The sequence below is a fragment of the Bombina bombina genome, chromosome 8 (genome assembly GCF_027579735.1).
Source record: "Bombina bombina isolate aBomBom1 chromosome 8, aBomBom1.pri, whole genome shotgun sequence".
In the NCBI taxonomy this organism is placed as follows: Eukaryota; Metazoa; Chordata; class Amphibia; order Anura; family Bombinatoridae; genus Bombina; species Bombina bombina.
Genome location: NC_069506.1, coordinates 58355507 through 58371738, shown reverse-complemented (window position 1 = coordinate 58371738; position 16232 = coordinate 58355507). Strand labels below are relative to the sequence as shown.

General features: G+C 36.9%; 1 protein-coding gene across 1 annotated transcript in view; it reads right to left on the bottom strand.

Annotated features, from left to right (window-relative positions):
* Window positions 1–16232, bottom strand: part of PLEKHG5 (pleckstrin homology and RhoGEF domain containing G5) — a 185837-nt gene that overhangs the window by 81208 nt on the left and 88397 nt on the right.

Sequence of the window (16232 nt, the reverse complement as noted above, 5' to 3'; positions counted from 1 at the left end):
CTATATTAATATTATTAACCCCTAATGTAAGCCACTTACACCGCCGCCATCTCTATTAAAATGATTAACCCCTTATTTAATCTACCTACCCCGCCGCCAGCTATATTATCTATATTAACCCTAAGTATATTATAGTTAATATAGGTATTACATTATATATATTAACTATATTAACCCTAATTATATTAGGGTTAATATAGTTAATATAGTTACTATAGTATTTATATTAACTATATTAACTCTATCTAACCCTAACACCCCTAACTAAATTTATATTAAATGAATCTAATTCATTTATAAACTAAAATATTCCTATTTAAATCTAAATACTTACCTATAAAATAAACCCTAAGATAGCTACAATATAATTAATAATTACATTGTAGCTATGTTAGGGTTAATATTTATTTTACAGGTAAATTGTTAATTATTTTAACTAGGTATAATAGCTATTAAATAGTTATTAACTATTTAATATCTACCTAGTTAAAATAATTACCCAATTACCTGTAAAATAAATCCTAACCTAAGTTACAAATACACCTACACTATCAATAAATTAAATAAACTACAAACATCTATCTAAAAATACAATTAAATTAACTAAACTAAATTACAAAAAAAAACAAACACTAAATTACAAAAAATAAAAAAAGATTACAAGATTTTTAAGCTAATTACACCTATTCTAAGCCCCCTAATAAAATAATAAACCCCCAAAATAAAAAAAATTCCCTGCCCTATTCTAAATTAAACAAATTTCAAAGCTCTTTACCTTACCAGCCCTTAAAAGGGCCTTTTGTGGGGCATGCCCCAAAGAATTCAGCTCTTTTGCATACAAATACAATACCCCCCCCATTACAACCCACCACCCACATACCCCTATTCTAAAACCACCCAAACCCCCCTTAAAAAAGCCTAACACTATCACCCTGAAGATCTCCCTACCTTGTCTTCACCACACCGGGCCGAACTCCTGATCCGATCCGGGCGATGTCTTCCTCCAAGCGGCAAAGAAGAATTCTTCCTCCGGCGACGTCTTTCTCCAAGCGGCAGCAAAGTCTTCATTCTTCCGGCGGCATCTTCAATCTTCTTTCTTCGCTCCGCCGCCGCGGAGCATCCATCCCGGCCGACTACTGAACTACGAATGATGTACCTTTAAATGACGTCATCCAAGATGGCGTCCGCCGAATTCCGATTGGCTGATAGGATTCTATCAGCCAATCGGAATTAAGTTAGAAAAATCTGATTGGCTGATTTAATCAGCCAATCAGATTCAAGTTCAATCCGATTGGCTGATCCAATCAGCCAATCAGATTGAGCTCGCATTCTATTGGCTGATCGGAACAGCCAATAGAATGTGAGCTCAATCTGATTGGCTGATTGGATCAGCCAATCAGATTGAACTTGAATCTGATTGGCTGATTCAATCAGCCAATCAGATTTTTCTAACTTAATTCCGATTGGCCAATAGAATGCGAGCTCAATCTGATTGGCTGATTGGATCAGCCAATCGGATTGAACTTGAATCTGATTGGCTGATTAAATCAGCCAATCAGATTTTTCTAACTTAATTCCGATTGGCTGATAGAATCCTATCAGCCAATCGGAATTCGGCGGACGCCATCTTGGATGACGTCATTTAAAGGTACATCACTCGTAGTTCAGTAGTCGGCCGGGATGGATGCTCCGCGGCGGCGGAGCGAAGAAAGAAGATTGAAGATGCCGCCGGAAGAATGAAGACTTTGCTGCCGCTTGGAGGAAGACGTCGCCGGAGGAAGAATTCTTCTTTGCCGCTTGGAGGAAGACATCGCCCGGATCGGATCAGGAGTTCGGCCTGGTGTGGTGAAGACAAGGTAGGGAGATCTTCAGGGGGGTAGTGTTAGGCTTTTTTAAGGGGGGTTTGGGTGGTTTTAGAATAGGGGTATGTGGGTGGTGGGTTGTAATGGGGGGGTATTGTATTTGTATGCAAAAGAGCTGAATTCTTTGTTCCGATCAGCCAATAGAATGCGAGCTCAATCTGATTGGCTGATTGGATCAGCCAATCGGATTGAACTTGAATCTGATTGGCTGATTAAATCAGCCAATCAGATTTTTCTAACTTAATTCCGATTGGCTGATAGAATCCTATCAGCCAATCGGAATTCGGCGGACGCCATCTTGGATGACGTCATTTAAAGGTACATCATTCGTAGTTCAGTAGTCGGCCGGGATGGATGCTCCGCGGCGGCGGAGCGAAGAAAGAAGATTGAAGATGCCGCCGGAAGAATGAAGACTTTGCTGCCGCTTGGAGAAAGACGTCGCCGGAGGAAGAATTCTTCTTTGCCGCTTGGAGGAAGACATCGCCCGGATCGGATCAGGAGTTCGGCCCGGTGTGGTGAAGACAAGGTAGGGAGATCTTCAGGGTGATAGTGTTAGGCTTTTTTAAGGGGGGTTTGGGTGGTTTTAGAATAGGGGTATGTGGGTGGTGGGTTGTAATGGGGGGGGTATTGTATTTGTATGCAAAAGAGCTGAATTCTTTGGGGCATGCCCCACAAAAGGCCCTTTTAAGGGCTGGTAAGGTAAAGAGCTTTGAAATTTGTTTAATTTAGAATAGGGCAGGGAATTTTTTTTATTTTGGGGGTTTATTATTTTATTAGGGGGCTTAGAATAGGTGTAATTAGCTTAAAAATCTTGTAATCTTTTTTTATTTTTTGTAATTTAGTGTTTGTTTTTTTTTGTAATTTAGTTTAGTTAATTTAATTGTATTTTTAGATAGATGTTTGTAGTTTATTTAATTTATTGATAGTGTAGGTGTATTTGTAACTTAGGTTAGGATTTATTTTACAGGTAATTGGGTAATTATTTTAACTAGGTAGATATTAAATAGTTAATAACTATTTAATAGCTATTATACCTAGTTAAAATAATTAACAATTTACCTGTAAAATAAATATTAACCCTAATATAGCTACAATGTAATTATTAATTATATTGTAGCTATCTTAGGGTTTATTTTATAGGTAAGTATTTAGATTTAAATAGGAACATTTTAGTTTATAAATGAATTAGATTAATTTAATATAAATTTAGTTAGGGGTGTTAGGGTTAGATAGAGTTAATATAGTTAATATAAATACTATAGTAACTATATTAACTATATTAACCCTAATATAATTAGGGTTAATATAGTTAATATATATAATGTAATACCTATATTAACTATAATATACTTAGGGTTAATATAGATAATATAGCTGGCGGCGGGGTAGGTAGATTAAATTAGGGGTTAATCATTTTAATAGAGATGGCGGCGGTGTAAGGGGCTTACATTAGGGGTTAATAATTTTAATATAGATGGCGGCGGTGTTAGGGGCTCACTTTAGGGGGTTATAGATATAATATAGCTGGAGGCAGGGTACGGGAGCGACGGTTTAGGGGTTAATAAGTTTATTAGATTGCGGCGGGGTACGGAAGTGGCGGTTTAGGGGTTAATAGCTTTTTTATTGTTAGGATAGTGAGGGGGGATAGCGGATAGAGGGTTAGACGTGTCGGGCTTTGTTAGGGAGGCGTGTTAGACTTGTCGGGCTATGTTAGGGAGGCGTGTTAGACAGTGCGGGTGTTTTAGACTTTAGTCAGGTTTTATAGGCGCCGACAGTTTCTAACGTGCCGCAAGTCACTGGCGACGCCAGAAATTTGTACTTGCGCAGATTTCTGGACATCGCTGGTTTGTCAGACTTACGGCACGTTAGCATCTGACGGCGACTTATATAGGATAGCACGAGTTGCGAGCTGAAACTGCGGGCGACGCCGGTTCCCTCGCTTGCGCCACAAACTGCGATCTATATCGGATCGCGCCCCTGATGTCTACCTACTCAAGCTTGCACTTGTTTGTGTAAAGGTTCTTTTCATATGCAGAGGTAGGGGGAGGGGAAGGTGTCTGCTCTTTTTCCTATACAGACACTTTCAGTGGGTGTTTCAACTATCTTTTTCAACAGAGCTAAACTGGGAGCTTTGAAGTAAGTTTTTAAATGGTTTTATACTGGAATTTTATTTCAGTATCTGTGCATATTATTCTTTATAGTAGTGTCTATTACATGCAGTTATATGAAAATTAGTGTATACTGTCCCTTTTAAATCCCTGACTTTAGCTATAAAATCAGCTGAACAAGTCAGCTTAAAGTGAAGGTCCATTTTGATGAATTAGTGCCCGGTTTTTAATAAACCTATTAAAAACAAGGGCACTTTAATTCATCAAAATTGACATTTCACTGTTTTTTTCAAAAACTTACCTTTTAATCCTGGCAGCCGCTCCAGCACTTCCTCCGCCTGTCGCAAGCCGTCCAAAATGACGAATCCGGCTTCCTCCAATCACAGCTCTGCTTAAGGCCAAGATTCCCCCGGGAGGGGGGGGAGGGAAGCTGTGATTGGAGGAAGCCTGATTTATCATTTCTGACGTCTGCAGAGGCTTCCGACGGCAGGGGGAATCGATGGAGCGGCATTCAGGATTAAAAGGTAAGTTTTTGAAGAAAACCGTGAAATGTCAATTTTGATGAATTAAAGTGCCCTTGTTTTTAATAGGTTTATTAAAAACCAGGCACTAATTCATCAAAATGGACCTTCACTTTAAAGTTTTTTTCAAGTCAGTTATTTGTGAATAGGTGACTTGCTTTATATCTGACAGCAAGTCAGCATTTTGTTAATAACTGTCTCAAACAGACTGAGGTTCTGCAATTGTAAAGAATATTTTAAAGGTAAATAAAACCCATATTTTTTCTTTCATGATTTAGAAATAACATTCAATTTAAATCAACTTTCTAATGTACTTCTATTATAATTTGCTTCATTCTTTTCATATCCTTTGCTGAAAAGCATATCTAGATAGGCGCAGTAGCTGCTGATTGATGGCTGCACATAGATGCCTCGTGTGATTGGCTCACCCATGTGCAGTGCTATTTCTTCAACAACGGATATCTAAAGAATAAAGCAAATTAGATAATAGAAGTAAATTGGAATGTTGCTTAAAATTGTATTCTCTATCTGAATCATGAAAGAAAAATCTTGGGTTTAATGTCCCTTTAACAACCAACTGACATTTACAGAATAGCCTACTTGGAGATTTTTCTCCAAGTTAGCGACTATAACTGAGTTTGCTTAACTCTTTAACTGCTGAACCATTTCCACCCATATGCCGAGCTGTTTTGGGGTTTTTAGAGGTCCATTTCCAATAAAAAATCCACACATATTATATATTGTTTTTTTCAGCAGACACAGCAAATTCACACTATACCATTTTTTATGCATATATCATATAAGTAAAAATTAATTTTAAACACGGTTGTAAAACAAATAGTGTGCTTTTTTTCTAAACTGTGTTGTAAAAAGAAGGGAATATACACATATAAAAAAAGCCCTTTGGGTATATGTATATAACTTTGATCTGCTCAAATAAATGCAAATTTATACACGCCAACTGATCACTATTACCATCGTAATCACCTAGTGATTAAAAACTTGTATAGGGGCTTTATTTTAAAGATGGGCTTCGGATTTAAAACAAGAGGTATCAAGGCTTTTTATAAGTTGCTAGAGACCACCAGACTGCAACAGTGTGGGGAAGTGTGGGGATATTTTATCTTTTTATAAATGTGTGCTTTGTTATTTAAATACATACCCCAATCCCGCTACCTTATGCCCTATGAAGCTGGCTGCCACTTCTGGGTTTTGGGGGTATGATCAGATCATCACGCATGGGTGTGGTGAAGTCATCGGCAACCGCAGATTTGCCCATTGATGCCAGTGCACTAGACCACCATAGATTTGGAGGTAAGTGCAGAGGGGCATTCACAGGTCAGATAGAGTATAGCATTTTAAGAAACTTTTCAGTTTGCTTCAAATTGATTTTGTTCTTCGGTATACTTTGTTGAAAACCATAACTATAAAGGCTCAGGAGCTGCAAAGCACTAATGGGAGGTAGCTGGCTATGGATGTTTTAAACTAGCTAACATAGTGCAATACTGCACTGCGTGGGGCTGACTAGGTTCATGGTTGATGCTTTCTAAAACTGTAATGAATAAATCCCAAATGCATTAAAATGCAAACATAGCAGCATTTCAACAAGTGTTTATAATAAATAATATTATGATTGAATCAACATTGAAAATGTATTCCATTTGCAATCTGAATATTATTTGTGTTTATAAGCATGTCTAAAACAGACATTAAACCCAGCTTCCAATTCAAAATGGGCACATTGCTTCTTCTGCTTTTTTATTTGCCTAGCACTCCTTACAAAAAAAGTTAAAATACCTACTTGAGAGAGCTGCCAATAAGACCACCTCCACTTGCAAATATAGACAAAACAAACAAAACTATTTTAAATTCTGCAAAAAATCACCTTTAATTGAAAGAGATGCTGCATAGCTGTAAAAAGCTGATTAGAAAAAAATCACCTGAACATATCTATGTAAAAAAAGGAAGATATTTACCTTAAGCAGCCAATCAGGATACTAGCCCCAGGACTTGAAAAAGAGTGTGCATCTGTCATGTGCAGGCACAGTCATGTTATTTCCCTATTCAGTTTAAGAAAGTTTACTATGAAATCTCACAAGATTTCAGTACAATCTCATGAGATCACAGCAAAGCAAAGCATGATCTCAGCACAGCTGATGTTGATTGGCTATTGATTTTATTTCCCTTCAACTTGCAGCTGGACAGTAGCTGAAGTATAACTGTTACCAGAGCATTTACTCTTGTAAGCTGAAGACATTTTGACTTTTTTTTTTACATAGAGATGTTCAGGTGATATTTTCTACTTTTTACAGTTATGCTGCATCACTTTTAAGTGATTTAGCGAATGGGTATTATGTCCCTTTAAAATTGGGATCTTAGTCATTCAATATGGCTATACTTATTGTAATCAGGAATTAACCGTTAGTTTCACCTCAAAGGGACAGTAAGGTCAAAATTAAACTTTCATGATTCAGAAGAAACTTTAAACATCTTTCCAAATTAATTATCCAATTTGCTTTGTTCTCTTGATATCCATTGTTGAAAAGCATACCTAGGTAGGCTCAGGAGCAGCAATGCAGTACCGGGAGCTAGCTGGTGGCTACACATATATGCCTCTTGTTTTTGCATTGTTGTTTTTTCAACAAAGGATACCAAGAGAATGAAGCAAATTTGATAATTGAAGTAAATTCATCTATATATCTGTCTATCTATTGAAAGAATGAAGAAGCAATTTGTATAATAAATTTCTTTCTAATAGTACTTCTTGTCTAATCATCAGATATGCAAATAAATATGAAATATTTGTTTTTTAGATTTATCAGGTCCCGCACATCCATGGTTTAGACAAAACATACAATTTGGCATAAAGAAAACTGGAGTCCTTGGTGGGACAACTCTGACAATAACAGGTAAATATAACACAAGCACAAATTTGAAGGTAATGTGTTTGCTCAACTACAGATTAGTAGGTAATTTGTGTGGCTATCATTCCTCTGTGCAAACAATTCTGTCAATGTTTTATCAGTTACAAACCTGAAAATACTTTTTAAAAACACATTCAGTAATCAAATAGCAAAAAGCTTCTTAATCCTTTGGAGAATATGTGCAATCAGACTAATGAGGTCCGAGAAGGTCACATCTTGTATGCAGAACAAATCTATCAATTTCTACCTTAACCCCTTTGGTTGCCAAAAAACATCTGCAATGTATTACACAATGATGCAATGCAGCCCTGGCTAGCAAACGGTTAAAGGGACATTCTACACCAGAATTGTTATTGTTTTAAAAGATAGATAATCCCTTTATTACCCATTCCCCAGTTTTTTCATAACCAACACAGTTGTTATAATATACTTTTAACCTCTGTGATTATCTTGTATCTAAGACTCTGCAAACTGCCCCTTTATTTCAGTTCTTTTGACAATCTTGCAGTTTAGCCAATCAGTGCCTGCTCCCAGATAACTTCACGTGCACGAGCACAGTGTTATCTATATGAAATATGTGAACTAGCACCCTCTAGTGGTGAAAAACTGTTAAAATGCATTCTGAAAAGAGGTGGCCTTCAAGGTCTAATAAATTAGCATATGAACCTCCTAGGTTAAACTTTCAACTAAGAATACCAAGAGAACAAAGCAAAATTGGCGATAAAAGTAAATTGGAAAATTGTTTAAAATGACATGCTCTAATTGAATCATGAAAGTTTATTTTGGCCTAGACTGTCCCTTTAAAGCAGCAGTGGGCCACAGGACTCTTACTCTCTTTAAAGGGATAGAAAGGTTGAAAATGAAATGTGCATGGGTGCATTTCAATTTTAAAGGACCAGAAAATACAGTAGATTTGCCTAATCAACAAACAGACGCATAATAAAAAGACAATGCAATATCACTTAGTCTGAACTTTAAAAGAGTAGTAGGTTTCTTTCTGACAGATCTCAAAGTTATGTATATTTCCACTCCCCCTGTATCATGTGACAGCAATCAGCCAATCACAAATGCATATACCTATAGTCTATGAATTCTTGCACATGCTCAGTAGGAAAGTTGTTTAAAATGACATGCTCTATCCGAATCATGAAAGTTTAATTTTGACTTGAGTGTCCCTTGAAATAGAAGCATTTTTGCAATATACTTCAATATATTTAACAAAAATGCTTACAGTAAATGTTATTACTGTTTTTCAGCAGCATACTCACATATGTTGTGAAGGCCGTGCACTAGTATTGAAGCTCAGAGCGCTGGAAGTGGTGTGCATTGTGCCTGGGAAGACTTAATTTTTACTGCTGACTTTCTAAGACGGTGTTGGATTTTAAATACTGGTGCTTGGGCCCTAGGGTTTCCACCTCAGCCATGTTTTCCGGGACACTTATGAGTAACACATGTTGCAGGGTGTGCAGGTAGGAACATGAATAGTGCTGTCCAGGATCACTATTTGTTTGCTGTCCAGGGGTGCAATTCACATTCCCCTCTGCACACCCTGCAGCATGTGTTACTCATAAGTGTCCAGGAAAACATGGCCGATGTGGCAACCCTATTGGGCCCTCACAGCATATGTGCATATGCTGGTGAGAAATAATAATAACTTCTACTTGAAGCTTTTTTGCTAATGGAAGTATATTGCAAAACAAATGCTTCTATTTAAGACTGAATTGCACCCATCCAAATGCACATTTTAATTTAGACCTTTGTATCCCTTTAAAGGGATCCTCTGTAATATCAGCCCTGTACTTTGTGGTGTGAAAAAGTGTCATGTTTATCATTAGATACCCTATCTATAGGTCTCCAGATGGGTGACAAGCCCCGCCCCCAAGGAATTTAGCCTTTTATTCAATTAAATATATATGAGTATTTGTCTATACGGCTATTATTATTGTGAAGGGTACATTTTTAATGTTTGGCCCCTACCAGAAGTATTTTAATGGATGCTAATTCCCCTATATTCTATTTTACCTTATAGAAAACATTTGTAATCCCCCTTTGATTTACTCTCCCTATCAAATGCAGTGTACTTTATTTTATTAAAAGGGCTGTATATTAAAGGGACATTCAATTATATTTTTAATTTGTTTTAAAGAGCCTGTAAATTTAAAATTAAATGTTAATTATTCAATATATATATTCAATATATATCACCTCTGGCATATCTCTTAATCATCCACAATAAAAATAACGTAAGTGTTGCTCTATAATAAAATAAAAATGTAAAATTAAAGAATCTTCATGATTCAGATAGATCAAGCTACACAATTATTTTGTTACTTCAGTTCATACATTTGCTTTGCTCTCTTGGTATCCTTTGTTACAGAGTAAACCTAAGTAGGTTAACATTCTAAAGCAGCAGCGTTGGCCACAATATATAACACTACTAGCAACATTGTTGCAAACACTTTTGCAATAGCGTTCTAAAAATACATGCATGCTCTCAAACCTACCCTTTAATAAAGGATACCAATGGGTCAAGGCAAATTTTATAATTGAAGTCAATTGGAAAGTATTTTAAATAAAAAGACTTAAAGGGACACTGAACCCAAATGTTTTCTTTTGTGATTCAGATAGAGCGTGCAATTTTAAGCAACTTTCTTATTTACTCCTATTATCAATTTTTCTTCGTTTTCTTGCTATCTTTATTTGAAAAAGAAGGCATCTAAGCTTTTTTTTATTAGTTCAGCACTCTGGACAGCACTTTTTTTATTGGTGGATGAATTTTTCCACCAATCAGCAAGAACAACCCAGGTTGTTCACCAAAAATGGGCCGGCATCTAAACTTACATTCTTGCATTTCAAATAAAGATACCAAGAGAATGAAGAAAATTTGATAACAGGAGTAAAATAGAAAGTTGCTTAAATTTCATGCTCTATCTGAATCACGGAAGAAAAAAAGATAGGTTCAGTGTCCCTTTAAGGTGATAGTAAATCTAAACGCATCAGAAGGCAGTTTAAAAATATTTGCAAACAATAGATATGAAAGCTGATTTTTTTTTAAAAAGAAATTTTCAACACAATTATTAAAAAATAAAACAAGCCTCAGCAAAGGAGAGCAGCTGAATATTCAGTGCGCTTGATGCTGGACACTCATTTGGAGCCCCTAACGACATGGAAATATGGAGTGGGCGGACCTACACAAAATCATTTGACGGCTGGTCATCCTTTACTGGTAGCAGTAGAACCTAACATCATTATTGTTACCATAGAGACTTGGCCACCCATGAGGACTTTTAAGTCTGACATACTAGGCTGAGTATAGATCTGCGAGATATAGAGTATAAGACCATAGTTATTTGTACTCCTTATAATTATATGACTAGCTATCATCCTGATGTATTCTGTGTGAGAGGTATACTGGACAATTGTCATGTTATAAAGGGATCTATTTATACCCTAGTTAAGTGTTCTTTATTACGTTCGGGCATATTTATTAAAATATCCAGTTAATTCTAGGGCTGACATGTGCAAAGTTCCTCTCTCAGCTATGTTATTTTTTATTTTATTTATGAGTTACGAATCTCAGTTCAATATGAAACTAAAGGGTACTAATGCTTATATTTTCCTCAATATAGGGTTTAACAGATCCGTTAAGCGAAATTAGTGGCTTTAGTTGGTTGTTCTCACTAGTACTTTTATTATCCTTACGCACTTTGTCTACTTATTAACATTTAAGTACCTGGATAAGGAAATTCTCTTACTACTTCCAGATTTGTGGTTTATTTTATTTGCTTAGATACCTGTCATAATTGTTGAAATTCTAGAAATTATATCAGACCTTCTACACATGCTGATGTTATACTCATTATAATAGAATCTAGTTATAAAGCTTAGACTAAAATAGATAACTAGTCACTAGAGTCCTCTAACAGCTGGAGTCCTTAATACAAGATTGTTATTATTCTCTCCAGTAGCCCTTAAAGGACCAGTCAACACAGCAGATTTGCATAATCAACAAATGCAAGATAACAAGACAATGCAATAGCACTTAGTCTGAACTTCAAATGAGTAGTAGATTTTTTTTCTGACAAGTTTAAAAGTTATGTCTTTTTCCACTCCCCCTGTACCATGTGACAGCCATCAGCCAATCACAAATGCATACACGTACCATCTGACATTCGGATCGATTCGGAAATTCGGCAAATTCAGCGATTCGGATCGAACCGAATTTCCGAATTAAAAGACTGCCGAATTTACTGAATAAATCCGAATTACTTCGGATTTATTCGGTAAATTCGGATGGCCATGGATTACACTACTATAGTACAGTATAAGTCTAATCCCACCTAACACTTACCGAAATTCCGAACCGAACCGAATCCAGCCGAATTTAGTACATAATACTAGTCTAATCCCACCTAACACTTACCGAAATTCCAAATTTCCGAACCGAACCGAATCGAATCAAATCCAGCCGAATTAATTCAAATCCGAATGAATCCGAAACAAATCCGAACCGAATTTATTCGAATCCGAATGAATCTGAAACAAATCCGAACCAAATTGATTCAAATTTTTCCGAATTCGAATCGCTCTGAACCGAAATTCTAAAAAATCCGAACCGAACCGAACCAAATTTTTTCGCCATGCACATGTCTACTTTTTAACGCCCGGTGGTATTATGAGTCTTGCAGGTACAGGTGTACCGCTCACTTTTTTGGCCAGACTTGGAAATACCGCAAATCCACTTACGTCAATTACGTATCCTATTTTTTCAATGGGACTTGCATAGCGCCGGTATTACGAGTCTGACAAAAAGTGAGCGGTAGACCCTCTCCTGTCAAGACTGGTACCGCATTTAAAAGTCAGTAGTTAAGAGTTTTACACTACAACGCCGTAGCATAAAACTCTTAACTAAAGTGCTTAAAAGTACACTAACACCCATAAACTACCTATTAACCCCAAAACCGAGGCCCCCCCACATCGCAAACACTATAATAAAATTTTTAACCCCTAATCTGCCGAACCGGACATCGCCGCCACTATAATAAATATATTAACCCCTAAACCGCCGCACTCCCGCCTCGCAAGCACTAGTTTAATTTTATTAACCTCTAATTTGCCGTTCTTAACATTGCCGCAACCTACCTACATTTATTAACCCCTAATCTGCCGCCCCAACGTAGCCGCCACTATATTAAAGTTATTAACCCCTAAATCTAACCCTAACACCCCCTAACTTAAATATAATTTAAATAAATCTAAATAAAATTCTGATCATTAACTACATTATTCCTATTTAAAACTAAATACTTACCTATAAAATAAACCCTAAGCTAGCTACAATATAACTAATAGTTACATTGTATCTAGTTTAGGATTTATTTTTATTTTACAGGCAAGTTTGTATTTATTTTAACTAGGTAGAATAGTTATTATATAGTTATTAACTATTTAATAACTAACTAGTTAAAATAAAGACAAATTTACATGTAAAATAAAACCTAACCTAAGTTACAATTACACCTAACACTACACTATAATTAAATACAATTAAATAAAATTATCTAAAGTACAAAAACACACTAACACTAAATTACAGAAAATAATAAACAAATTACAAGATTTTTAAACTAATTAACCTAATCTAATCCCCCTAACAAAAAAAAAGCCCCCCCAAAATAAAAAAAACCCTACCCTACACTAAATTACAAATAGCCCTTAAAAGGGCTTTTTGCGGGGAATTGCCCCAAAGTAATCAGCTCTTTTACCTGTAAAAAAAAGTACAAATCCCCCCCCAACATTAAAACCCACCAGCCACACAACCAACCCTACTCTAAAACCCACACAATACCCCCTTAAAAAAATCTAACACCAACCCCTTGAAGATCACCTTACCGGGAGAAGTCTTCACCCAACCGGGCCGAAGTCCTCAACGAAGCCGGGAGAAGTCTTCATCCAAGCCGGGCGAAAAGGTCCTCCAGACGGGCAGAAGTCTTCATCCAGACGGCATCTTCTATCTTCATCCATCCGGCGTGGAGCGGGTCCATCTTCAAGACATCCGAAGCGGAGCATCCTCTTCTTTCCACGGCTAACACTGAATGAAGGTTCCTTTAAACGACGTCATCCAAGATGGCGTCCCATCAACTCCGATTGGCTGATAGAACTCTATCAGCCAATTGGAATTAAGGTAAAAAATCCTATTGGCTGATGCAATCAAGTTAGGGTGTTAGGTGTAGACATAAATGTATTTCCCCCATAGGAATCAATGGGGCTGCGTTAGGAGCTAAACGCTGCTTTTTTGCAGGTATTAGGTTTTTTTTCAGCCGGCTCTCCCCCATTGATTCCTATGGGGAAATCGTGCACAAGCACGTTCAGCCAGCTCACCGCTAACGTAAGCAGCGCTGGTATTGAGGTGAGATGTGGAGCAACATTTTGCTCTACGATCACGTTTTTGCGGTTAACGCCGGGTTTGTAAAAACCCGTAATACCAGCGCTGCAGGTAAGTGATCGGTGAGCATAAACTGCTCGTTAGCACCGCACCCCTGTTACCGCAAAACTCGTAATCTGGGTGAATGTGTTATATGCCTTTATGATATTAAGCTGAATGTATAATTTAGTGTTTTTGTTAGATATGTGTATTGACCTTTCATATCTATTTTGTAAATTCCAAAACCTCAATAAAATAAATATTATTTAAAAAAAGAAAATAAAAATAAAAATAAAACAAGAATTGTCATGCATATACAGTACATTATGCTGCCTGTCCCCTGCCAGAATGTTTTTTTCCCGGCTCTTGTGCAGTAGCCGTCATGGCCAATGAGAAGCTGTGCCACATGGCTCATTAAGGGAAGAGGCAGGGAAAGATTGCATTTGATTGCCTGCACAAGCCGGGTGTGCACATAATATACCCTATAGAGCAGGTGTAACCGCTCTATGGGGTCAATTTATCAAGCTACGTATGGAGCTTGATGCCCCGTGTTTCCGGCAAGCCTAACCTCCATGCTCCATAACCTGTCCACCTGCTCTGAGGCTATGATCGGGTTGATTGACACCCCCTGCTAGCGGCCGATTGGCTGCGAATCTGCAGGGGGCGGTATTGCACCAGCAGTTCACAAGAACTGCTGGTGCAATTATAAATGCAGACAGCGTATGCTGTCGGCATTTATCGATGTGCAGCAGACATGATACGCTACATCGTATCATGTCCGCTCGCACTATAATAAACTGACCCCTTTATGTCACTGCATTACATACAGGTATGAGAAAGGGGGTGGAGGAAGCACATGAAACTGAATTAAATATATAATTAAATACTTTACAAACTATAATATTTTAAAATTAAAAATAATAAGAGTTTTAGTTTGCAAAAGTACATACTTTACATAGGCAGACTTTGTAAACGATTTACCATCACTTTAACAAGCAGCTAACCTAACTCTAGGGACACCACTAATGTAAATCTGGTTTAAAATCTCAAACCTATTTATGAAAAATATTTTTTAAATTGATTAATTTATGATATTATGAACAAGTATTGCATTACTATGACCTTTTATATAGTCACAGTATCTAATTATTATTAATACACAATACACAGAAACAGAAATAATACTATTTCTGTTTCACTAGCTGATTTACAGCTTGAATTTATATTCAGAGTATTTCTGTCTAGTTCTAAGTGCACACGAGTTCCCTTCTTTTTTTTCTTTTCTTTTTCTTTTAAATCCTTTATTAGATATATAAATAAGACAAACATCATTTAGGACAAACAAAATAGTCTATTACTACATACTTTTTCTCTCTATCCCTTCCCTTTAGGATTGAATTAATGTTTCCCATTATCTTTCTCCCGTCTGTCTCCTAATCAAGGTCCCTTCTTTTAGCTACAGAACGACTTGTGAAATGCAGCATCTGGGATCATTTGTATGTCGGCTTAATTAACACCTCTTAGTGAATACTGGATGGTGTTAGGAAAGACTATCAAGGGCGATTAACTTTATATCTTTATAGTGGCCACCACTGACTGGTATCATTAGAGGGCTATTGCCGGGCACCTGGGACTGTAACGCCTAAATTGTTTGAATTTACACAAATGAAGACTGTCACTTTTTTTTCAGAACAAATATGATGGCAGATGGTCGCTATCAAAAAAGAAGACAGGCCACATATGCCCATCGTTATCACAAATGCAAAATGTCACACTAGTAGTGGCATCCATCTTGGAAAAACCATAGTCATTTCTGTTAACAAATATGTGTCAGCGATGCAAACTACTGAAAACAGGTAAAGACCAATATCTACAGCAAACATGCTTTATACACATATTTTAAATGACAAATTATAAAGTGAGCTGAGTCATTATTATTTTTATTAATGCCTTTCACAAATTCATATTAAAAGGAGAGCAAACTCTAAAAATGTAAATCATATGAAAGAATACTACTTAAACCTGTTTTTCTGTTTGCCTTCATAAAAGAAGGTTATGGTAAAGCTGTTCATTTTTATTTTTTTAGTGCAACTGGGCCTAAAGGACTGATTGCTCACTGGCTGATACGCTGAACTCCCAGTGCTATATTTGTGGACAGTAACACAACTGGGCCTAAAGGACTGATTGCTCACTGGCTGATACACTGAACTCCCAGTGCTATATTTGTGGACAGTAACACAACTGGGCCTAAAGGACTGATTGCTCACTGGCTGATACACTGAACTCCCAGTGCTATATTTGTGGACAGTAACACAACTTGGCCTAAAGGACTGATTGCTCACTGGCTGATACACTGAACTCCCAGTGCTATATTTGTGGACAGTAACACAACT